Source organism: Hyla sarda, unplaced genomic scaffold (assembly GCF_029499605.1).
Source record: "Hyla sarda isolate aHylSar1 unplaced genomic scaffold, aHylSar1.hap1 scaffold_1140, whole genome shotgun sequence".
Taxonomy (NCBI): domain Eukaryota; kingdom Metazoa; phylum Chordata; class Amphibia; order Anura; family Hylidae; genus Hyla; species Hyla sarda.
This window is the reverse complement of record NW_026607761.1, coordinates 29993-53630: the sequence shown is the minus strand read 5'-3', so window position 1 is coordinate 53630 and position 23638 is coordinate 29993. Positions and strand designations below refer to the sequence as shown.

The 23638-nt window shown below is 49.1% G+C and overlaps 7 non-coding genes and 2 pseudogenes across 7 annotated transcripts; all 9 read right to left on the bottom strand.

Moving 5' to 3' along the window:
• Positions 1-587: 587 nt before the first annotated feature.
• On the bottom strand, positions 588-778 carry LOC130301889 (U2 spliceosomal RNA). The gene has a single exon (XR_008852230.1). It is a non-coding gene; the product is annotated as a U2 spliceosomal RNA (small nuclear RNA).
• Positions 779-2868: 2090 nt separating this feature from the next.
• On the bottom strand, positions 2869-3059 carry LOC130301887 (U2 spliceosomal RNA). The gene has a single exon (XR_008852229.1). It is a non-coding gene; the product is annotated as a U2 spliceosomal RNA (small nuclear RNA).
• A 2097-nt stretch (positions 3060-5156) lies between these two features.
• LOC130301886 (U2 spliceosomal RNA) lies at positions 5157-5347 on the bottom strand. Its single transcript, XR_008852228.1, has one exon. It is a non-coding gene; the product is annotated as a U2 spliceosomal RNA (small nuclear RNA).
• A 2092-nt stretch (positions 5348-7439) lies between these two features.
• Positions 7440-7630, bottom strand: LOC130301885 (U2 spliceosomal RNA). The gene has a single exon (XR_008852227.1). It is a non-coding gene; the product is annotated as a U2 spliceosomal RNA (small nuclear RNA).
• A 2093-nt stretch (positions 7631-9723) lies between these two features.
• Positions 9724-9914, bottom strand: LOC130301884 (U2 spliceosomal RNA). Its single transcript, XR_008852226.1, has one exon. It is a non-coding gene; the product is annotated as a U2 spliceosomal RNA (small nuclear RNA).
• A 2092-nt stretch (positions 9915-12006) lies between these two features.
• On the bottom strand, positions 12007-12179 carry LOC130301922 (U2 spliceosomal RNA; annotated as a pseudogene).
• Positions 12180-18004: 5825 nt separating this feature from the next.
• On the bottom strand, positions 18005-18178 carry LOC130301924 (U2 spliceosomal RNA; annotated as a pseudogene).
• Positions 18179-20273: 2095 nt separating this feature from the next.
• Positions 20274-20464, bottom strand: LOC130301882 (U2 spliceosomal RNA). Its single transcript, XR_008852223.1, has one exon. It is a non-coding gene; the product is annotated as a U2 spliceosomal RNA (small nuclear RNA).
• A 2094-nt stretch (positions 20465-22558) lies between these two features.
• Positions 22559-22749, bottom strand: LOC130301881 (U2 spliceosomal RNA). The gene has a single exon (XR_008852222.1). It is a non-coding gene; the product is annotated as a U2 spliceosomal RNA (small nuclear RNA).
• Positions 22750-23638: the final 889 nt, after the last annotated feature.

Below are 23638 nucleotides of genomic sequence, written 5' to 3'. Positions count from 1 at the left end.
CCATTAGTGCAATGGATGGCTGGAAGCATTTGTCTTTGCCTTTGCAATACCACAGAAGCAATGCATGGTCAATGTACAGCAATGACACACCTGTGTGAACAGCCAGGAGACCCCCCCCCCCCCCATGTTATGTTACATAGTTACATAGTTAGTACGGTCGAAAAAAGACATATGTCCATCACGTTCAACCAGGGAATTAAGGGGTAGGGGTGTGGCGCGATATTGGGGAAGGGATGAGATTTTATATTTCTTCATAAGCATTAATCTTATTTTGTCAATTAGGAACATTCAGCACCCACCCGCTATCAAGGCAGCTGCCTATCATGTCATGCCCTACCTGCACAGGTGTGCTGGCTACTCAAATGATCCAATTAAGGAGGCCATTTAGTCAGCAGCAGCAGAAGTCCTGTGCCTGGACGCTCCAACAGGGGCCAGACACAAGCAGAAGCAGAAGCAGCAGAAGCAGCAGCAGCACCACCTTTTGTTTATTGGCTGCAGCAGCAGCAAGGCCCACAGGGCTGGCTAGCTGGCTAGCCAGCAAGCAGGTAGCAATGAAAGTAGGAATCTTTCTTTTTAACCCTGTAAGGGGGTGGTGCACTGTACCCGAAGATACTGCCATATCGGGTCAATGCATAGGGCGACGGAAGCAAGCTTCGAAATCGGCCCCCGTTCTCAAAAATCCATTTAATATATGGTCCCCAGATAGGGGACGTATCAGATATTAAACTGATAAGAACAGATACTACACTTGATCTTAGCCAAAAGGCCGAGAAGCGATAACCGTGAAAGGGGCGGGCCCAACAAGGTCCCCTTCATGGGCACTATCACTGCTTGCTGTCAGGGAGGCTGCCAGACAATTTTCCATGCACACTCTGGGCTGGGGGGCAGTCAACCACCAGTACACACAGCAGAACCTAAACCCATACCATTATTGCTAAGCAGCAAGACAGGGGCCCATTGCACTCCCACGGGGCCTTTTTAAATGCAATCCATAACCCGGATTTGCCAGGAACCCTTCTTACTCCTCCTACTTGCATGTGACACTGGGCTTAGGATCTGCATAGGAAACACACACACAAGCACACACCTACCTTTGTTGCCTGCAGATGCCTCCTTGGCTGTCCCCAAACGGTATCAAACCAACACCCACGGGAAGCTGTAAGCATAGAGGACATGCCTGCACCCCATTGGACTTACCTGTGTGGGTTAAATCCGGGTTATTTGACAACCTATGGCGGTGATGGTTCTGCTCAGGCAGAGCAGTGCTGATGCTCCTCATAAAGCTGTCGCTGCTGTGAAGGTTCTAGGTGACATCACAAATCCCTTTGGTTACATACACAACAAAGCTGGGTTGTTGTTGTTTACACTCTGCAAGGCCTGTGGAAGTGAGTGACATCATAGCACTGTAGTTCTGAGGGTTCAAGATGGATGCAACAATCTCCTGTTGCTTCTATGAAGGCCGTAATAGACGACATCACCAAACAGCTCCATAGTCACATACACAGCAAAGGAGAGATGTTGTTTACACCTAGTGATGTCAGTGGTATTGAGTGACATCACAGCACAGTGCTAAGGCTCCTGGGCCTGGACACAGCAGCGGCTGCAATATCTCAACGGAGAATACGTTTATATCTATGTGTGTGTGTGCGCATATATATATATATATATATATATATATATATATATATATATATATTTCTCCGCCGAAATCACTTTTAAACCCATTTCCACCTTTTTTTCCCTTCTCTTCCTCTTACTTTTTTTTCACGTTTTTTTACGTTTTTCTCCTTTTCGCCTCTTTTCTGGGCGTATTATTCTTCTTTTTCTTCTTTTTTTTCGTCTAATGCATACCCCATCAGTGCAGCAATGCTTATTCAATACCGCCAGCAGATGGAGACACTGGGGGATAATTTTCTAAGGATTTATACTGATTTTTCCTGTCTGAATTTGTCGCACAGAAAGTTGCAGGCCAAATATGTGTGACATTTCTGCGACTTTAGCTTCTAGAGCATTTTTACAACATTATACATAGGTGCTGAATACATAAAAAGCGACTGTTCAGCGACAGACAAGTCGCATCGGCTGAAAGTAGGCCAGAATGTCAGTCCATGTTGGAGCAGGTTTAGATACAGTCTAAAGCATAGATCTCAAAGTCTGTGCACAGAATTTAGCAAGGGCCTCGCACCTTCTGATGCATCAGGTAGGTGCACAATAGCATAGCCTAACCCTCTGTACTTTGGTCTATATTGATGCGGGACATAGACAGCCAGCTGATGACCAATCCATTAGTGCAATGGATGGCTGGAAGCATTTGTCTTTGCCTTTGCAATACCACAGAAGCAATGCATGGTCAATGTACAGCAATGACACACCTGTGTGAACAGCCAGGAGACCCCCCCCCCCCCATGTTATGTTACATAGTTACATAGTTAGTACGGTCGAAAAAAGACATATGTCCATCACGTTCAACCAGGGAATTAAGGGGTAGGGGTGTGGCGCGATATTGGGGAAGGGATGAGATTTTATATTTCTTCATAAGCATTAATCTTATTTTGTCAATTAGGAACATTCAGCACCCACCCGCTATCAAGGCAGCTGCCTATCATGTCATGCCCTACCTGCACAGGTGTGCTGGCTACTCAAATGATCCAATTAAGGAGGCCATTTAGTCAGCAGCAGCAGAAGTCCTGTGCCTGGACGCTCCAACAGGGGCCAGACACAAGCAGAAGCAGAAGCAGCAGAAGCAGCAGCAGCACCACCTTTTGTTTATTGGCTGCAGCAGCAGCAAGGCCCACAGGGCTGGCTAGCTGGCTAGCCAGCAAGCAGGTAGCAATGAAAGTAGGAATCTTTCTTTTTAACCCTGTAAGGGGGTGGTGCACTGTACCCGAAGATACTGCCATATCGGGTCAATGCATAGGGCGACGGAAGCAAGCTTCGAAATCGGCCCCCGTTCTCAAAAATCCATTTAATATATGGTCCCCAGATAGGGGACGTATCAGATATTAAACTGATAAGAACAGATACTACACTTGATCTTAGCCAAAAGGCCGAGAAGCGATAACCGTGAAAGGGGCGGGCCCAACAAGGTCCCCTTCATGGGCACTATCACTGCTTGCTGTCAGGGAGGCTGCCAGACAATTTTCCATGCACACTCTGGGCTGGGGGGCAGTCAACCACCAGTACACACAGCAGAACCTAAACCCATACCATTATTGCTAAGCAGCAAGACAGGGGCCCATTGCACTCCCACGGGGCCTTTTTAAATGCAATCCATAACCCGGATTTGCCAGGAACCCTTCTTACTCCTCCTACTTGCATGTGACACTGGGCTTAGGATCTGCATAGGAAACACACACACAAGCACACACCTACCTTTGTTGCCTGCAGATGCCTCCTTGGCTGTCCCCAAACGGTATCAAACCAACACCCACGGGAAGCTGTAAGCATAGAGGACATGCCTGCACCCCATTGGACTTACCTGTGTGGGTTAAATCCGGGTTATTTGACAACCTATGGCGGTGATGGTTCTGCTCAGGCAGAGCAGTGCTGATGCTCCTCATAAAGCTGTCGCTGCTGTGAAGGTTCTAGGTGACATCACAAATCCCTTTGGTTACATACACAACAAAGCTGGGTTGTTGTTGTTTACACTCTGCAAGGCCTGTGGAAGTGAGTGACATCATAGCACTGTAGTTCTGAGGGTTCAAGATGGATGCAACAATCTCCTGTTGCTTCTATGAAGGCCGTAATAGACGACATCACCAAACAGCTCCATAGTCACATACACAGCAAAGGAGAGATGTTGTTTACACCTAGTGATGTCAGTGGTATTGAGTGACATCACAGCACAGTGCTAAGGCTCCTGGGCCTGGACACAGCAGCGGCTGCAATATCTCAACGGAGAATACGTTTATATCTATGTGTGTGTGTGCGCATATATATATATATATATATATATATATATATATATATATATATATATATATTTCTCCGCCGAAATCACTTTTAAACCCATTTCCACCTTTTTTTCCCTTCTCTTCCTCTTACTTTTTTTTCACGTTTTTTTACGTTTTTCTCCTTTTCGCCTCTTTTCTGGGCGTATTATTCTTCTTTTTCTTCTTTTTTTTCGTCTAATGCATACCCCATCAGTGCAGCAATGCTTATTCAATACCGCCAGCAGATGGAGACACTGGGGGATAATTTTCTAAGGATTTATACTGATTTTTCCTGTCTGAATTTGTCGCACAGAAAGTTGCAGGCCAAATATGTGTGACATTTCTGCGACTTTAGCTTCTAGAGCATTTTTACAACATTATACATAGGTGCTGAATACATAAAAAGCGACTGTTCAGCGACAGACAAGTCGCATCGGCTGAAAGTAGGCCAGAATGTCAGTCCATGTTGGAGCAGGTTTAGATACAGTCTAAAGCATAGATCTCAAAGTCTGTGCACAGAATTTAGCAAGGGCCTCGCACCTTCTGATGCATCAGGTAGGTGCACAATAGCATAGCCTAACCCTCTGTACTTTGGTCTATATTGATGCGGGACATAGACAGCCAGCTGATGACCAATCCATTAGTGCAATGGATGGCTGGAAGCATTTGTCTTTGCCTTTGCAATACCACAGAAGCAATGCATGGTCAATGTACAGCAATGACACACCTGTGTGAACAGCCAGGAGACCCCCCCCCCCCCCATGTTATGTTACATAGTTACATAGTTAGTACGGTCGAAAAAAGACATATGTCCATCACGTTCAACCAGGGAATTAAGGGGTAGGGGTGTGGCGCGATATTGGGGAAGGGATGAGATTTTATATTTCTTCATAAGCATTAATCTTATTTTGTCAATTAGGAACATTCAGCACCCACCCGCTATCAAGGCAGCTGCCTATCATGTCATGCCCTACCTGCACAGGTGTGCTGGCTACTCAAATGATCCAATTAAGGAGGCCATTTAGTCAGCAGCAGCAGAAGTCCTGTGCCTGGACGCTCCAACAGGGGCCAGACACAAGCAGAAGCAGAAGCAGCAGAAGCAGCAGCAGCACCACCTTTTGTTTATTGGCTGCAGCAGCAGCAAGGCCCACAGGGCTGGCTAGCTGGCTAGCCAGCAAGCAGGTAGCAATGAAAGTAGGAATCTTTCTTTTTAACCCTGTAAGGGGGTGGTGCACTGTACCCGAAGATACTGCCATATCGGGTCAATGCATAGGGCGACGGAAGCAAGCTTCGAAATCGGCCCCCGTTCTCAAAAATCCATTTAATATATGGTCCCCAGATAGGGGACGTATCAGATATTAAACTGATAAGAACAGATACTACACTTGATCTTAGCCAAAAGGCCGAGAAGCGATAACCGTGAAAGGGGCGGGCCCAACAAGGTCCCCTTCATGGGCACTATCACTGCTTGCTGTCAGGGAGGCTGCCAGACAATTTTCCATGCACACTCTGGGCTGGGGGGCAGTCAACCACCAGTACACACAGCAGAACCTAAACCCATACCATTATTGCTAAGCAGCAAGACAGGGGCCCATTGCACTCCCACGGGGCCTTTTTAAATGCAATCCATAACCCGGATTTGCCAGGAACCCTTCTTACTCCTCCTACTTGCATGTGACACTGGGCTTAGGATCTGCATAGGAAACACACACACAAGCACACACCTACCTTTGTTGCCTGCAGATGCCTCCTTGGCTGTCCCCAAACGGTATCAAACCAACACCCACGGGAAGCTGTAAGCATAGAGGACATGCCTGCACCCCATTGGACTTACCTGTGTGGGTTAAATCCGGGTTATTTGACAACCTATGGCGGTGATGGTTCTGCTCAGGCAGAGCAGTGCTGATGCTCCTCATAAAGCTGTCGCTGCTGTGAAGGTTCTAGGTGACATCACAAATCCCTTTGGTTACATACACAACAAAGCTGGGTTGTTGTTGTTTACACTCTGCAAGGCCTGTGGAAGTGAGTGACATCATAGCACTGTAGTTCTGAGGGTTCAAGATGGATGCAACAATCTCCTGTTGCTTCTATGAAGGCCGTAATAGACGACATCACCAAACAGCTCCATAGTCACATACACAGCAAAGGAGAGATGTTGTTTACACCTAGTGATGTCAGTGGTATTGAGTGACATCACAGCACAGTGCTAAGGCTCCTGGGCCTGGACACAGCAGCGGCTGCAATATCTCAACGGAGAATACGTTTATATCTATGTGTGTGTGTGCGCATATATATATATATATATATATATATATATATATATATATATATATATTCTCCGCCGAAATCACTTTTAAACCCATTTCCACCTTTTTTTCCCTTCTCTTCCTCTTACTTTTTTTTCACGTTTTTTTTACGTTTTTCTCCTTTTCGCCTCTTTTCTGGGCGTATTATTCTTCTTTTTCTTCTTTTTTTTCGTCTAATGCATACCCCATCAGTGCAGCAATGCTTATTCAATACCGCCAGCAGATGGAGACACTGGGGGATAATTTTCTAAGGATTTATACTGATTTTTCCTGTCTGAATTTGTCGCACAGAAAGTTGCAGGCCAAATATGTGTGACATTTCTGCGACTTTAGCTTCTAGAGCATTTTTACAACATTATACATAGGTGCTGAATACATAAAAAGCGACTGTTCAGCGACAGACAAGTCGCATCGGCTGAAAGTAGGCCAGAATGTCAGTCCATGTTGGAGCAGGTTTAGATACAGTCTAAAGCATAGATCTCAAAGTCTGTGCACAGAATTTAGCAAGGGCCTCGCACCTTCTGATGCATCAGGTAGGTGCACAATAGCATAGCCTAACCCTCTGTACTTTGGTCTATATTGATGCGGGACATAGACAGCCAGCTGATGACCAATCCATTAGTGCAATGGATGGCTGGAAGCATTTGTCTTTGCCTTTGCAATACCACAGAAGCAATGCATGGTCAATGTACAGCAATGACACACCTGTGTGAACAGCCAGGAGACCCCCCCCCCCCCATGTTATGTTACATAGTTACATAGTTAGTACGGTCGAAAAAAGACATATGTCCATCACGTTCAACCAGGGAATTAAGGGGTAGGGGTGTGGCGCGATATTGGGGAAGGGATGAGATTTTATATTTCTTCATAAGCATTAATCTTATTTTGTCAATTAGGAACATTCAGCACCCACCCGCTATCAAGGCAGCTGCCTATCATGTCATGCCCTACCTGCACAGGTGTGCTGGCTACTCAAATGATCCAATTAAGGAGGCCATTTAGTCAGCAGCAGCAGAAGTCCTGTGCCTGGACGCTCCAACAGGGGCCAGACACAAGCAGAAGCAGAAGCAGCAGAAGCAGCAGCAGCACCACCTTTTGTTTATTGGCTGCAGCAGCAGCAAGGCCCACAGGGCTGGCTAGCTGGCTAGCCAGCAAGCAGGTAGCAATGAAAGTAGGAATCTTTCTTTTTAACCCTGTAAGGGGGTGGTGCACTGTACCCGAAGATACTGCCATATCGGGTCAATGCATAGGGCGACGGAAGCAAGCTTCGAAATCGGCCCCCGTTCTCAAAAATCCATTTAATATATGGTCCCCAGATAGGGGACGTATCAGATATTAAACTGATAAGAACAGATACTACACTTGATCTTAGCCAAAAGGCCGAGAAGCGATAACCGTGAAAGGGGCGGGCCCAACAAGGTCCCCTTCATGGGCACTATCACTGCTTGCTGTCAGGGAGGCTGCCAGACAATTTTCCATGCACACTCTGGGCTGGGGGGCAGTCAACCACCAGTACACACAGCAGAACCTAAACCCATACCATTATTGCTAAGCAGCAAGACAGGGGCCCATTGCACTCCCACGGGGCCTTTTTAAATGCAATCCATAACCCGGATTTGCCAGGAACCCTTCTTACTCCTCCTACTTGCATGTGACACTGGGCTTAGGATCTGCATAGGAAACACACACACAAGCACACACCTACCTTTGTTGCCTGCAGATGCCTCCTTGGCTGTCCCCAAACGGTATCAAACCAACACCCACGGGAAGCTGTAAGCATAGAGGACATGCCTGCACCCCATTGGACTTACCTGTGTGGGTTAAATCCGGGTTATTTGACAACCTATGGCGGTGATGGTTCTGCTCAGGCAGAGCAGTGCTGATGCTCCTCATAAAGCTGTCGCTGCTGTGAAGGTTCTAGGTGACATCACAAATCCCTTTGGTTACATACACAACAAAGCTGGGTTGTTGTTGTTTACACTCTGCAAGGCCTGTGGAAGTGAGTGACATCATAGCACTGTAGTTCTGAGGGTTCAAGATGGATGCAACAATCTCCTGTTGCTTCTATGAAGGCCGTAATAGACGACATCACCAAACAGCTCCATAGTCACATACACAGCAAAGGAGAGATGTTGTTTACACCTAGTGATGTCAGTGGTATTGAGTGACATCACAGCACAGTGCTAAGGCTCCTGGGCCTGGACACAGCAGCGGCTGCAATATCTCAACGGAGAATACGTTTATATCTATGTGTGTGTGTGCGCATATATATATATATATATATATATATATATATATATATATATATATATTCTCCGCCGAAATCACTTTTAAACCCATTTCCACCTTTTTTTCCCTTCTCTTCCTCTTACTTTTTTTTCACGTTTTTTTACGTTTTTCTCCTTTTCGCCTCTTTTCTGGGCGTATTATTCTTCTTTTTCTTCTTTTTTTTCGTCTAATGCATACCCCATCAGTGCAGCAATGCTTATTCAATACCGCCAGCAGATGGAGACACTGGGGGATAATTTTCTAAGGATTTATACTGATTTTTCCTGTCTGAATTTGTCGCACAGAAAGTTGCAGGCCAAATATGTGTGACATTTCTGCGACTTTAGCTTCTAGAGCATTTTTACAACATTATACATAGGTGCTGAATACATAAAAAGCGACTGTTCAGCGACAGACAAGTCGCATCGGCTGAAAGTAGGCCAGAATGTCAGTCCATGTTGGAGCAGGTTTAGATACAGTCTAAAGCATAGATCTCAAAGTCTGTGCACAGAATTTAGCAAGGGCCTCGCACCTTCTGATGCATCAGGTAGGTGCACAATAGCATAGCCTAACCCTCTGTACTTTGGTCTATATTGATGCGGGACATAGACAGCCAGCTGATGACCAATCCATTAGTGCAATGGATGGCTGGAAGCATTTGTCTTTGCCTTTGCAATACCACAGAAGCAATGCATGGTCAATGTACAGCAATGACACACCTGTGTGAACAGCCAGGAGACCCCCCCCCCCCCCCATGTTATGTTACATAGTTACATAGTTAGTACGGTCGAAAAAAGACATATGTCCATCACGTTCAACCAGGGAATTAAGGGGTAGGGGTGTGGCGCGATATTGGGGAAGGGATGAGATTTTATATTTCTTCATAAGCATTAATCTTATTTTGTCAATTAGGAACATTCAGCACCCACCCGCTATCAAGGCAGCTGCCTATCATGTCATGCCCTACCTGCACAGGTGTGCTGGCTACTCAAATGATCCAATTAAGGAGGCCATTTAGTCAGCAGCAGCAGAAGTCCTGTGCCTGGACGCTCCAACAGGGGCCAGACACAAGCAGAAGCAGAAGCAGCAGAAGCAGCAGCAGCACCACCTTTTGTTTATTGGCTGCAGCAGCAGCAAGGCCCACAGGGCTGGCTAGCTGGCTAGCCAGCAAGCAGGTAGCAATGAAAGTAGGAATCTTTCTTTTTAACCCTGTAAGGGGGTGGTGCACTGTACCCGAAGATACTGCCATATCGGGTCAATGCATAGGGCGACGGAAGCAAGCTTCGAAATCGGCCCCCGTTCTCAAAAATCCATTTAATATATGGTCCCCAGATAGGGGACGTATCAGATATTAAACTGATAAGAACAGATACTACACTTGATCTTAGCCAAAAGGCCGAGAAGCGATAACCGTGAAAGGGGCGGGCCCAACAAGGTCCCCTTCATGGGCACTATCACTGCTTGCTGTCAGGGAGGCTGCCAGACAATTTTCCATGCACACTCTGGGCTGGGGGGCAGTCAACCACCAGTACACACAGCAGAACCTAAACCCATACCATTATTGCTAAGCAGCAAGACAGGGGCCCATTGCACTCCCACGGGGCCTTTTTAAATGCAATCCATAACCCGGATTTGCCAGGAACCCTTCTTACTCCTCCTACTTGCATGTGACACTGGGCTTAGGATCTGCATAGGAAACACACACACAAGCACACACCTACCTTTGTTGCCTGCAGATGCCTCCTTGGCTGTCCCCAAACGGTATCAAACCAACACCCACGGGAAGCTGTAAGCATAGAGGACATGCCTGCACCCCATTGGACTTACCTGTGTGGGTTAAATCCGGGTTATTTGACAACCTATGGCGGTGATGGTTCTGCTCAGGCAGAGCAGTGCTGATGCTCCTCATAAAGCTGTCGCTGCTGTGAAGGTTCTAGGTGACATCACAAATCCCTTTGGTTACATACACAACAAAGCTGGGTTGTTGTTGTTTACACTCTGCAAGGCCTGTGGAAGTGAGTGACATCATAGCACTGTAGTTCTGAGGGTTCAAGATGGATGCAACAATCTCCTGTTGCTTCTATGAAGGCCGTAATAGACGACATCACCAAACAGCTCCATAGTCACATACACAGCAAAGGAGAGATGTTGTTTACACCTAGTGATGTCAGTGGTATTGAGTGACATCACAGCACAGTGCTAAGGCTCCTGGGCCTGGACACAGCAGCGGCTGCAATATCTCAACGGAGAATACGTTTATATCTATGTGTGTGTGTGCGCATATATATATATATATATATATATATATATATATATATATATATATATTTCTCCGCCGAAATCACTTTTAAACCCATTTCCACCTTTTTTTCCCTTCTCTTCCTCTTACTTTTTTTTCACGTTTTTTTACGTTTTTCTCCTTTTCGCCTCTTTTCTGGGCGTATTATTCTTCTTTTTCTTCTTTTTTTTCGTCTAATGCATACCCCATCAGTGCAGCAATGCTTATTCAATACCGCCAGCAGATGGAGACACTGGGGGATAATTTTCTAAGGATTTATACTGATTTTTCCTGTCTGAATTTGTCGCACAGAAAGTTGCAGGCCAAATATGTGTGACATTTCTGCGACTTTAGCTTCTAGAGCATTTTTACAACATTATACATAGGTGCTGAATACATAAAAAGCGACTGTTCAGCGACAGACAAGTCGCATCGGCTGAAAGTAGGCCAGAATGTCAGTCCATGTTGGAGCAGGTTTAGATACAGTCTAAAGCATAGATCTTAAAGTCTGTGCACAGAATTTAGCAAGGGCCTCGCACCTTCTGATGCATCAGGTAGGTGCACAATAGCATAGCCTAACCCTCTGTACTTTGGTCTATATTGATGCGGGACATAGACAGCCAGCTGATGACCAATCCATTAGTGCAATGGATGGCTGGAAGCATTTGTCTTTGCCTTTGCAATACCACAGAAGCAATGCATGGTCAATGTACAGCAATGACACACCTGTGTGAACAGCCAGGAGACCCCCCCCCCCCCATGTTATGTTACATAGTTACATAGTTAGTACGGTCGAAAAAAGACATATGTCCATCACGTTCAACCAGGGAATTAAGGGGTAGGGGTGTGGCGCGATATTGGGGAAGGGATGAGATTTTATATTTCTTCATAAGCATTAATCTTATTTTGTCAATTAGGAACATTCAGCACCCACCCGCTATCAAGGCAGCTGCCTATCATGTCATGCCCTACCTGCACAGGTGTGCTGGCTACTCAAATGATCCAATTAAGGAGGCCATTTAGTCAGCAGCAGCAGAAGTCCTGTGCCTGGACGCTCCAACAGGGGCCAGACACAAGCAGAAGCAGAAGCAGCAGAAGCAGCAGCAGCACCACCTTTTGTTTATTGGCTGCAGCAGCAGCAAGGCCCACAGGGCTGGCTAGCTGGCTAGCCAGCAAGCAGGTAGCAATGAAAGTAGGAATCTTTCTTTTTAACCCTGTAAGGGGGTGGTGCACTGTACCCGAAGATACTGCCATATCGGGTCAATGCATAGGGCGACGGAAGCAAGCTTCGAAATCGGCCCCCGTTCTCAAAAATCCATTTAATATATGGTCCCCAGATAGGGGACGTATCAGATATTAAACTGATAAGAACAGATTTTTTTGATTGAAAGAGCTTTATTTTCCGTTCAGTCATTACAAGTCGTACAATAAATTACAGTCACACAAAGCATGATAGTACAATACACAGCAAAGGTTCCCTAAGCTATACATCGCACACCATGCTACTCTAACATTCAGCTCAATCCTGCAATAGAAAAGCACAAGAGATCAAACAAAAACCAAATAATACAATCTGTGATCGGGGTAGGGGTGTGGGCGACTATGTGGGGGTAGGGAGGGGGCGGATCACAGGGCCAAACTGTTGGGCTGTATCTTCAGGGAGACATGGGAGAAGGAGAGGGGTCTTCACTCCTCTTCTTCCTCATCAACGGCCGAGCTGTCCAAGATGGAATAGTCTCTAAGCAGGTTCTTGATGAACCTGCGGCAGTCCCGGACGGACATGTTTTCCCTGTTGATCACGAGGCGGTTCCTGGAGAGCCACACTGCGTCCTTAAAACAGTTCATAAGGCGCCAGGCCTCCTGGATGGCCTCCCCGTCGTGGGTCCCAGGGAACAGGCCGTAAAGCACCGAATGGTACGATAGGCAGCTCCTGGGCACTGAGTCTCTGAGTTCCTGTTCTAGGGCGTCCAACAGACCCTGTGCAAAGGGGCACTGCCAAAACACGTGGAAAGATGTTTCCTCCACGTAGGGGCAACGGGGGCAGTACCGGGTCTTGCACAGGTTGCGGGCATGCATGAATGACCTGAGAGAGAGACCTCCCATGACGGCCATCCACGACAAGTCCTTGTGTCCATTGGTAAGCCGCTTTGAGGCCACATTGTTCCAAACTGTCTCTGCAGTGGCTGCGGGGAGTCCCGGAACCAGCTCGGTCGAGTCCTTAGCTCGGATGAGCTTGTGGATTGTCTTTGGCTTCCATAGGTCTGGTTTCAGTCCTTCCAGCTGGTGCTCCCTCACAAACCGGACAACATCCCCATAGAACCAGGGAGTGTTCCAGTTGTAAGGGATGGAGCTGTCCCACTTGTCCCAGCCCAGCTGTCTCCAGAGGGGCATGAGAAGCAAGCGAGACATGGACCTGCCCGCTGAGCCAGTCTTTTCTACAAGAGTCCGCTGCACCGTGACACATGCAAAGGAGGCCCTCAGCAGGGCGGGGATGTCGGGTATTCCCTTCCCACCCTTGCGGGGTTCCTTGTACATCACGGTCCTCTTGACTCTGTCCATTTTGCCCCAGACGAAGCCAAACACTGTCCGGGTGATGGCCTTGCAAACGGTGGTATGGGGAGGCCAGGCCTGTGCGGTATATTGGAGCACAGGCAAAACTTCACTCCGCAGGACAAGTGCCTTGCCTTCCATCGTGAGCTTTCTGGAGCTCCACAGTCCGATCTTCGAGTTTATCCTTCCTAGTCGGTCTTGCCAAGACTTAAGGGCCGCTCCTTCCTTCCCGAACCAGACTCCAAGAATTTGAATGAAGTCCGGCTTAACGGCAAAGGGGAAGGGGGCGGGAGAAGCCAGGTGCCATTCCCCGAAGAGCATGGCCTCCGACTTCCCGCAGTTGACTTTTGCCCCCGAAGCTCTGCCGAAGTCCTCGCAGGTCTGGACGAGTGCAGTCACCGAACGCTGGTCAGCGCAGAAGACGGTCACGTCGTCCATGTAGAGCGAGCACTTGACCTCGTGGCGATCTGGTCCTGGTGCGGTGATCCCTCTGATCTCTCCATTCTGCCGGATAGTCTCAGCGAAGAGCTCTATAACACAAACAAAAAGGAGAGGTGAAAGAGGGCAGCCTTGTCTAACCCCTGAAAGAATGGAAAAGGGGTCAGTCTTCCAGCCGTTCACCAACACCGTGCTGTAAATGTCAAAATACATAACGTTAACAAAAGAGCAAAACATCTTCCCCAGACCCAGCCTGCGCAAAACCCTGTCCATGAATGCGTGGGAGACACGGTCGAACGCCTTCTCCTGATCTAAGCTGACCAGGGCGGCGCGGCCCCCGCGGTCCTGGATGTAATGGACCGTGTCTCTCACAAGGGCAAGGCTGTCGGCAATCCTGCGGCCAGGAATGCTGCAGGTCTGGTCCGGATGGACGATCTGCCCCATGACAGGTTTCAGCCTGTTGGCCAGCACCTTGGCGAGGATCTTGTAGTCCACGTTCAGGAGAGAGATGGGACGCCAGTTTTTCAGGTCACATCTCTCCCCCTTCCGCTTATACAAGATCGTGATCATCCCTTCCCTCAACGACGGAGGCATTCTGCCCCCCACCACCATCTCCTCGTACACCTCCAACAGGTCCGGACAGATCAGGTCACCCAGCGCTACGTAGAGCTCGGCCGGGAGACCGTCACTGCCCGGGGTCCTGCCGGGCTTAAAGGATTTAGCGGCAGAGAGCAGCTCCCCCACCGTCAAGGGATCGTCCATTGCCGCCGCACCTGCGGGATCAACAACGTTAGTGACACCTGACAGGAACCTCTCGGCGGCTTCGGGGTCGGATGACTTGGGGGCGTAGAGGTTGCTGTAGAAGTCGTGGACGACCCCCATCACTTCCTCCTTGCCGCTCCTCATGTGTCCGGTCTCATCTCGTAGCTCAGTCAGGGGCGTGTGGCCGGCATGGAGCTTCCTGAAAAAGAAAGAGTTACATTTCTCACCCTTCTCCAGGTTCTCCACCTTGGAACGAAAGACGATTCGCTTGGATTCCTCCTCAAAGTGCCTTTTCAAGCTCTTTTTGGTCTCCTCCAGCTCCTCCCTGACGTCCCAGCCACACTGGAGCAGGTCCTGCAGGGACCGCAGCTCGCGCTGCAGTTTCCTCAAGTCCCACTTCTTCGCACACGCCTGTTGTCTGCCTTTTGCCTGAAAGAAACAACGGAATTCGACTTTAACATATTCCCACCAATCGCTGATGCACTTGAACAGACATTTGTCATTTCGCCATACAAGGTAAGCATCCCTAAGTTCCTCCATGACCTCCCTCTGCTCCAACAGGGCACAATTCAACTTCCAGGAGCCCGGGCCAGGTGGGAATCCATGGCCCAGAGTCCCCCGGAATCGAATGGCCCTGTGGTCAGAGAAGAAGCAGGGGACCATAGAGTACGACACCTTTCTGACTGCTCTCGAAGTGAAGATGAAGTCTATCCGAGAACGGAGCGAGCCATCGGGGCGGCTCCACGTATAGTTTACGGAGCCGTTCCCGACGGACCCGACAACGTCCTGCAAGGATGCCTCCGTCACCATCTCGATCAGCAGTTTAGACGTCACGTCCAGGTTGGCGGATGTGCCAGAACTGCGCCCGTCCACCTCAATGGGGCAGTTGAAGTCACCACCCAACACTACTGCTCTAGTGGTGGCGAGTTCAGCCCGCAGGGCCTGGAGAACCTCCAGTCGGACATCCCTCTCAGGGGAGGCATACACGTTGATGAGCCGCACGGGCTCACCCGCCCAGGAACCGTCTGCGACAAGAAGTCTGCCACAGACGAGCTCCCGGACGGAATCAAGTGCAAAGTTACCTCCCCTGATCAGGATGGCCACCCCCGCAGACCTATTGTCGCCCCCACCAGACCAGTAGGAAGGGCCGTGAGGCCACTGCCTGGCCAGATGGTTGTAAGACCTAGAAGCAGACAAAGCACATTCCTGCAACATGTAAACATCACACCTCTGGGAATCTAAGAACGTAAGAACAGTCTGAAATCTAAACCAAGCTCTAATACTCCTCACATTAATGCAGAAGATGTTGAGATCAGCCATGGGAATAAAAAGAGAGGTTAGTTCTGATACTAGTTACCAGTCTGGTCGGACGGGTCCTCTTCTCTGGCGCCTGTCGGCTCCTGTGGCTTCTCGTAGCGCCCTTCCAAGAATTCGTCGTAGACTGTGTTGGACGGAGTGTCCAGGATTTTCTTGACCTCTGGGTCCTGCAGCAGCTCCTCCATAGATTGAGCTTGGACTGGCTCTGCTTGGACCTGCTCCACTTGGGCCTGCTCCATCACCTCCTCTCCTTCTGAAGCTTCAAGGCTCTCGCAGACCTGCTCCATCTCCTCCTCCTCCTCGTCTGAAGCTTGAGGGGTCTCGCAGGTCTCGATTATCTTTCTTTTGTGGGACTCTTCTGATGCGTTGTCCCTTCCTTTCCTCTTCCTCTGTATGGTACCTGGGGGAGGAAGCACAGGAAAGTCCTCCGAAGGGCGGGCACCAGCAGCTGGAGGGGGGTTAGGTGCTGCTGGGCCAGGAGAGAAAGGAGGCTGGGTGGGGCGGGGGGCAGGAGAGAGTGCCCGGGCAGGGGAGGACGGGGCAGGGGTGGGCCGGGCAGGGGAGGACGGGGCAGGGGTGGGCCGGGCAGGGGAGGACGGGGCAGGGGTGGGCCGGGGTGGGGTACGGGGGGCAGGGGTGGGGCGGGATGGGGCAGGAGGGGCAGGGGTGGGACGGGATGGGGCAGGAGGGGCAGGGGTGGGACGGGATGGGGCAGGAGTGGGACGGGATGGGGCAGGGGTGGGGCGGGATGGGGCAGGGGTGGGGCGGGATGGGGCAGGGGTGGGGCGGGATGGGGCAGGAGATGGGGCGGGAGGGGCAGGGGATGGGGCGGGAGGGGCAGGGGATGGGGCGGGAGGGGCAGGGGAGGGGCGGGACGGGGCAGGGGTGGTGGCTTTCGCCTTCTTACCCTCCTTGGTCGGCTTGGCCATCCGTGGTGTTGGCTCCGGAGCTGGGGCTGGCTTCGGTGCTTTCGCTGCCACAGATGCCCATGTTCTCTCCCTCTGGGGGCAGTCCTTGTAGCTGTGGGCTGCCAGTCCGCAGAGGTTGCAGGTCTTGCTCTTGGGGCAGTCCTTGGTCGTGTGACCTGTCACACGGCAATACCTGCAGGCATCCTCCGTACAGTCCTTGCCCTCGTGGCCCATCTTGCCACATCTCCTGCAGGTCTGCGGCATGTCCGGGTAGAAGATAAGTCCTGTGGAGTTGCCCAAGGAAAATGTCGTTGGCAGGTGCTGTAGTCCGTCTGGAGAAGCAGGGTTCTTGTTGAGTCTGACGACCACAGACCACTTGCAGGTCCAGTATCCGAGTGAGTTCAGGATGCGGGTGGGCTCCCTCACCACGGTGCAGAAGCGCTTCAGGAAGGTCGAGATGTCCGTGCCTGGGGTGTGTGGGTTCCGCATTGAGACCGTCACCCGCCTCTCCTCTCTTTGAATAAGGCAGTTGCCCACAAAGCGAGAGAAAGGGGATTCGGGACTCGCCGCTTTCACCACCTCCCAGTATCTTCTACAGGTCCCAATGGTGGCAAAGGTGATGTAGAAGATTCCCGAAAAGAAGGTTGCTATTCCCAGGGTGTCAGCCGTGGGGAAGCCTTGATCCGCCAGCATCTTCTTGCAGAACACGTCGTGGGACATGTCCGGCACCCTTCCGTCCACGGGCTTGAGCTTCAAGGCAACAGTCTGCCTCATCCAGGGCTCCAGGGTTGGAGCTTCCAGGTTAGGAATTCTGCCGCCCTTCTGCCTTGCCGTGGTGGAGGTTGAAGCTTGCTGTGGTTGGGGCTGGACCTCCAGGCCTTGCCCTGCAGCCTCCTGGGTGGACTTGCTGGTTGAGGCCATGGCTTCTTCCAGCAGGCTCTTTTCCGCTTCCTTGCTTGCTTGTGGAGAGAGGCTTCGCAAAGTCTTCTTTCCCGGGTGGGAGGAGCTATGCAGATCCGGTCCCGGTGGGAGGAGCTATGCAAATCCTTCTCCAGAGGCAGCGAGTTTCTTCGAAAAGATTCTGCGCCGCCTTCCTCTTCGCCGCTGTTCCGGAATTCACCGCCGATTCCCTTCTTCCAGGTTCTTCGTCGGCTTCTTCCGGAGCTGCAGTCTTCAAGATCTTCTCCTTCTTCAGATGTTCCGAGGCAGGCAGGAGACGATCTTCAGGTGGTATGCTCTAGAGAAATGCGGTTCTAATAAGAACGAAAAGTACTGCAATCGTACTACGCAAAATCTCTACCACAATGCTTGGAGTTCTTCAGACCGTAGCGATCATGGTATCTCCCCTGCCAGGTAAGTATCCCCTACTGATAAGAACAGATACTACACTTGATCTTAGCCAAAAGGCCGAGAAGCGATAACCGTGAAAGGGGCGGGCCCAACAAGGTCCCCTTCATGGGCACTATCACTGCTTGCTGTCAGGGAGGCTGCCAGACAATTTTCCATGCACACTCTGGGCTGGGGGGCAGTCAACCACCAGTACACACAGCAGAACCTAAACCCATACCATTATTGCTAAGCAGCAAGACAGGGGCCCATTGCACTCCCACGGGGCCTTTTTAAATGCAATCCATAACCCGGATTTGCCAGGAACCCTTCTTACTCCTCCTACTTGCATGTGACACTGGGCTTAGGATCTGCATAGGAAACACACACACAAGCACACACCTACCTTTGTTGCCTGCAGATGCCTCCTTGGCTGTCCCCAAACGGTATCAAACCAACACCCACGGGAAGCTGTAAGCATAGAGGACATGCCTGCACCCCATTGGACTTACCTGTGTGGGTTAAATCCGGGTTATTTGACAACCTATGGCGGTGATGGTTCTGCTCAGGCAGAGCAGTGCTGATGCTCCTCATAAAGCTGTCGCTGCTGTGAAGGTTCTAGGTGACATCACAAATCCCTTTGGTTACATACACAACAAAGCTGGGTTGTTGTTGTTTACACTCTGCAAGGCCTGTGGAAGTGAGTGACATCATAGCACTGTAGTTCTGAGGGTTCAAGATGGATGCAACAATCTCCTGTTGCTTCTATGAAGGCCGTAATAGACGACATCACCAAACAGCTCCATAGTCACATACACAGCAAAGGAGAGATGTTGTTTACACCTAGTGATGTCAGTGGTATTGAGTGACATCACAGCACAGTGCTAAGGCTCCTGGGCCTGGACACAGCAGCGGCTGCAATATCTCAACGGAGAATACGTTTATATCTATGTGTGTGTGTGCGCATATATATATATATATATATATATATATATATATATATATATATATATATTTCTCCGCCGAAATCACTTTTAAACCCATTTCCACCTTTTTTTCCCTTCTCTTCCTCTTACTTTTTTTTCACGTTTTTTTACGTTTTTCTCCTTTTCACCTCTTTTCTGGGCGTATTATTCTTCTTTTTCTTCTTTTTTTTCGTCTAATGCATACCCCATCAGTGCAGCAATGCTTATTCAATACCGCCAGCAGATGGAGACACTGGGGGATAATTTTCTAAGGATTTATACTGATTTTTCCTGTCTGAATTTGTCGCACAGAAAGTTGCAGGCCAAATATGTGTGACATTTCTGCGACTTTAGCTTCTAGAGCATTTTTACAACATTATACATAGGTGCTGAATACATAAAAAGCGACTGTTCAGCGACAGACAAGTCGCATCGGCTGAAAGTAGGCCAGAATGTCAGTCCATGTTGGAGCAGGTTTAGATACAGTCTAAAGCATAGATCTCAAAGTCTGTGCACAGAATTTAGCAAGGGCCTCGCACCTTCTGATGCATCAGGTAGGTGCACAATAGCATAGCCTAACCCTCTGTACTTTGGTCTATATTGATGCGGGACATAGACAGCCAGCTGATGACCAATCCATTAGTGCAATGGATGGCTGGAAGCATTTGTCTTTGCCTTTGCAATACCACAGAAGCAATGCATGGTCAATGTACAGCAATGACACACCTGTGTGAACAGCCAGGAGACCCCCCCCCCCCCCATGTTATGTTACATAGTTACATAGTTAGTACGGTCGAAAAAAGACATATGTCCATCACGTTCAACCAGGGAATTAAGGGGTAGGGGTGTGGCGCGATATTGGGGAAGGGATGAGATTTTATATTTCTTCATAAGCATTAATCTTATTTTGTCAATTAGGAACATTCAGCACCCACCCGCTATCAAGGCAGCTGCCTATCATGTCATGCCCTACCTGCACAGGTGTGCTGGCTACTCAAATGATCCAATTAAGGAGGCCATTTAGTCAGCAGCAGCAGAAGTCCTGTGCCTGGACGCTCCAACAGGGGCCAGACACAAGCAGAAGCAGAAGCAGCAGAAGCAGCAGCAGCACCACCTTTTGTTTATTGGCTGCAGCAGCAGCAAGGCCCACAGGGCTGGCTAGCTGGCTAGCCAGCAAGCAGGTAGCAATGAAAGTAGGAATCTTTCTTTTTAACCCTGTAAGGGGGTGGTGCACTGTACCCGAAGATACTGCCATATCGGGTCAATGCATAGGGCGACGGAAGCAAGCTTCGAAATCGGCCCCCGTTCTCAAAAATCCATTTAATATATGGTCCCCAGATAGGGGACGTATCAGATATTAAACTGATAAGAACAGATACTACACTTGATCTTAGCCAAAAGGCCGAGAAGCGATAACCGTGAAAGGGGGCGGGCCCAACAAGGTCCCCTTCATGGGCACTATCACTGCTTGCTGTCAGGGAGGCTGCCAGACAATTTTCCATGCACACTCTGGGCTGGGGGGCAGTCAACCACCAGTACACACAGCAGAACCTAAACCCATACCATTATTGCTAAGCAGCAAGACAGGGGCCCATTGCACTCCCACGGGGCCTTTTTAAATGCAATCCATAACCCGGATTTGCCAGGAACCCTTCTTACTCCTCCTACTTGCATGTGACACTGGGCTTAGGATCTGCATAGGAAACACACACACAAGCACACACCTACCTTTGTTGCCTGCAGATGCCTCCTTGGCTGTCCCCAAACGGTATCAAACCAACACCCACGGGAAGCTGTAAGCATAGAGGACATGCCTGCACCCCATTGGACTTACCTGTGTGGGTTAAATCCGGGTTATTTGACAACCTATGGCGGTGATGGTTCTGCTCAGGCAGAGCAGTGCTGATGCTCCTCATAAAGCTGTCGCTGCTGTGAAGGTTCTAGGTGACATCACAAATCCCTTTGGTTACATACACAACAAAGCTGGGTTGTTGTTGTTTACACTCTGCAAGGCCTGTGGAAGTGAGTGACATCATAGCACTGTAGTTCTGAGGGTTCAAGATGGATGCAACAATCTCCTGTTGCTTCTATGAAGGCCGTAATAGACGACATCACCAAACAGCTCCATAGTCACATACACAGCAAAGGAGAGATGTTGTTTACACCTAGTGATGTCAGTGGTATTGAGTGACATCACAGCACAGTGCTAAGGCTCCTGGGCCTGGACACAGCAGCGGCTGCAATATCTCAACGGAGAATACGTTTATATCTATGTGTGTGTGTGCGCATATATATATATATATATATATATATATATATATATATATATATATATTTCTCCGCCGAAATCACTTTTAAACCCATTTCCACCTTTTTTTCCCTTCTCTTCCTCTTACTTTTTTTTCACGTTTTTTTACGTTTTTCTCCTTTTCGCCTCTTTTCTGGGCGTATTATTCTTCTTTTTCTTCTTTTTTTTCGTCTAATGCATACCCCATCAGTGCAGCAATGCTTATTCAATACCGCCAGCAGATGGAGACACTGGGGGATAATTTTCTAAGGATTTATACTGATTTTTCCTGTCTGAATTTGTCGCACAGAAAGTTGCAGGCCAAATATGTGTGACATTTCTGCGACTTTAGCTTCTAGAGCATTTTTACAACATTATACATAGGTGCTGAATACATAAAAAGCGACTGTTCAGCGACAGACAAGTCGCATCGGCTGAAAGTAGGCCAGAATGTCAGTCCATGTTGGAGCAGGTTTAGATACAGTCTAAAGCATAGATCTCAAAGTCTGTGCACAGAATTTAGCAAGGGCCTCGCACCTTCTGATGCATCAGGTAGGTGCACAATAGCATAGCCTAACCCTCTGTACTTTGGTCTATATTGATGCGGGACATAGACAGCCAGCTGATGACCAATCCATTAGTGCAATGGATGGCTGGAAGCATTTGTCTTTGCCTTTGCAATACCACAGAAGCAATGCATGGTCAATGTACAGCAATGACACACCTGTGTGAACAGCCAGGAGACCCCCCCCCCCCCCATGTTATGTTACATAGTTACATAGTTAGTACGGTCGAAAAAAGACATATGTCCATCACGTTCAACCAGGGAATTAAGGGGTAGGGGTGTGGCGCGATATTGGGGAAGGGATGAGATTTTATATTTCTTCATAAGCATTAATCTTATTTTGTCAATTAGGAACATTCAGCACCCACCCGCTATCAAGGCAGCTGCCTATCATGTCATGCCCTACCTGCACAGGTGTGCTGGCTACTCAAATGATCCAATTAAGGAGGCCATTTAGTCAGCAGCAGCAGAAGTCCTGTGCCTGGACGCTCCAACAGGGGCCAGACACAAGCAGAAGCAGAAGCAGCAGAAGCAGCAGCAGCACCACCTTTTGTTTATTGGCTGCAGCAGCAGCAAGGCCCACAGGGCTGGCTAGCTGGCTAGCCAGCAAGCAGGTAGCAATGAAAGTAGGAATCTTTCTTTTTAACCCTGTAAGGGGGTGGTGCACTGTACCCGAAGATACTGCCATATCGGGTCAATGCATAGGGCGACGGAAGCAAGCTTCGAAATCGGCCCCCGTTCTCAAAAATCCATTTAATATATGGTCCCCAGATAGGGGACGTATCAGATATTAAACTGATAAGAACAGATACTACACTTGATCTTAGCCAAAAGGCCGAGAAGCGATAACCGTGAAAGGGGCGGGCCCAACAAGGTCCCCTTCATGGGCACTATCACTGCTTGCTGTCAGGGAGGCTGCCAGACAATTTTCCATGCACACTCTGGGCTGGGGGGCAGTCAACCACCAGTACACACAGCAGAACCTAAACCCATACCATTATTGCTAAGCAGCAAGACAGGGGCCCATTGCACTCCCACGGGGCCTTTTTAAATGCAATCCATAACCCGGATTTGCCAGGAACCCTTCTTACTCCTCCTACTTGCATGTGACACTGGGCTTAGGATCTGCATAGGAAACACACACACAAGCACACACCTACCTTTGTTGCCTGCAGATGCCTCCTTGGCTGTCCCCAAACGGTATCAAACCAACACCCACGGGAAGCTGTAAGCATAGAGGACATGCCTGCACCCCATTGGACTTACCTGTGTGGGTTAAATCCGGGTTATTTGACAACCTATGGCGGTGATGGTTCTGCTCAGGCAGAGCAGTGCTGATGCTCCTCATAAAGCTGTCGCTGCTGTGAAGGTTCTAGGTGACATCACAAATCCCTTTGGTTACATACACAACAAAGCTGGGTTGTTGTTGTTTACACTCTGCAAGGCCTGTGGAAGTGAGTGACATCATAGCACTGTAGTTCTGAGGGTTCAAGATGGATGCAACAATCTCCTGTTGCTTCTATGAAGGCCGTAATAGACGACATCACCAAACAGCTCCATAGTCACATACACAGCAAAGGAGAGATGTTGTTTACACCTAGTGATGTCAGTGGTATTGAGTGACATCACAGCACAGTGCTAAGGCTCCTGGGCCTGGACACAGCAGCGGCTGCAATATCTCAACGGAGAATACGTTTATATCTATGTGTGTGTGTGCGCATATATATATATATATA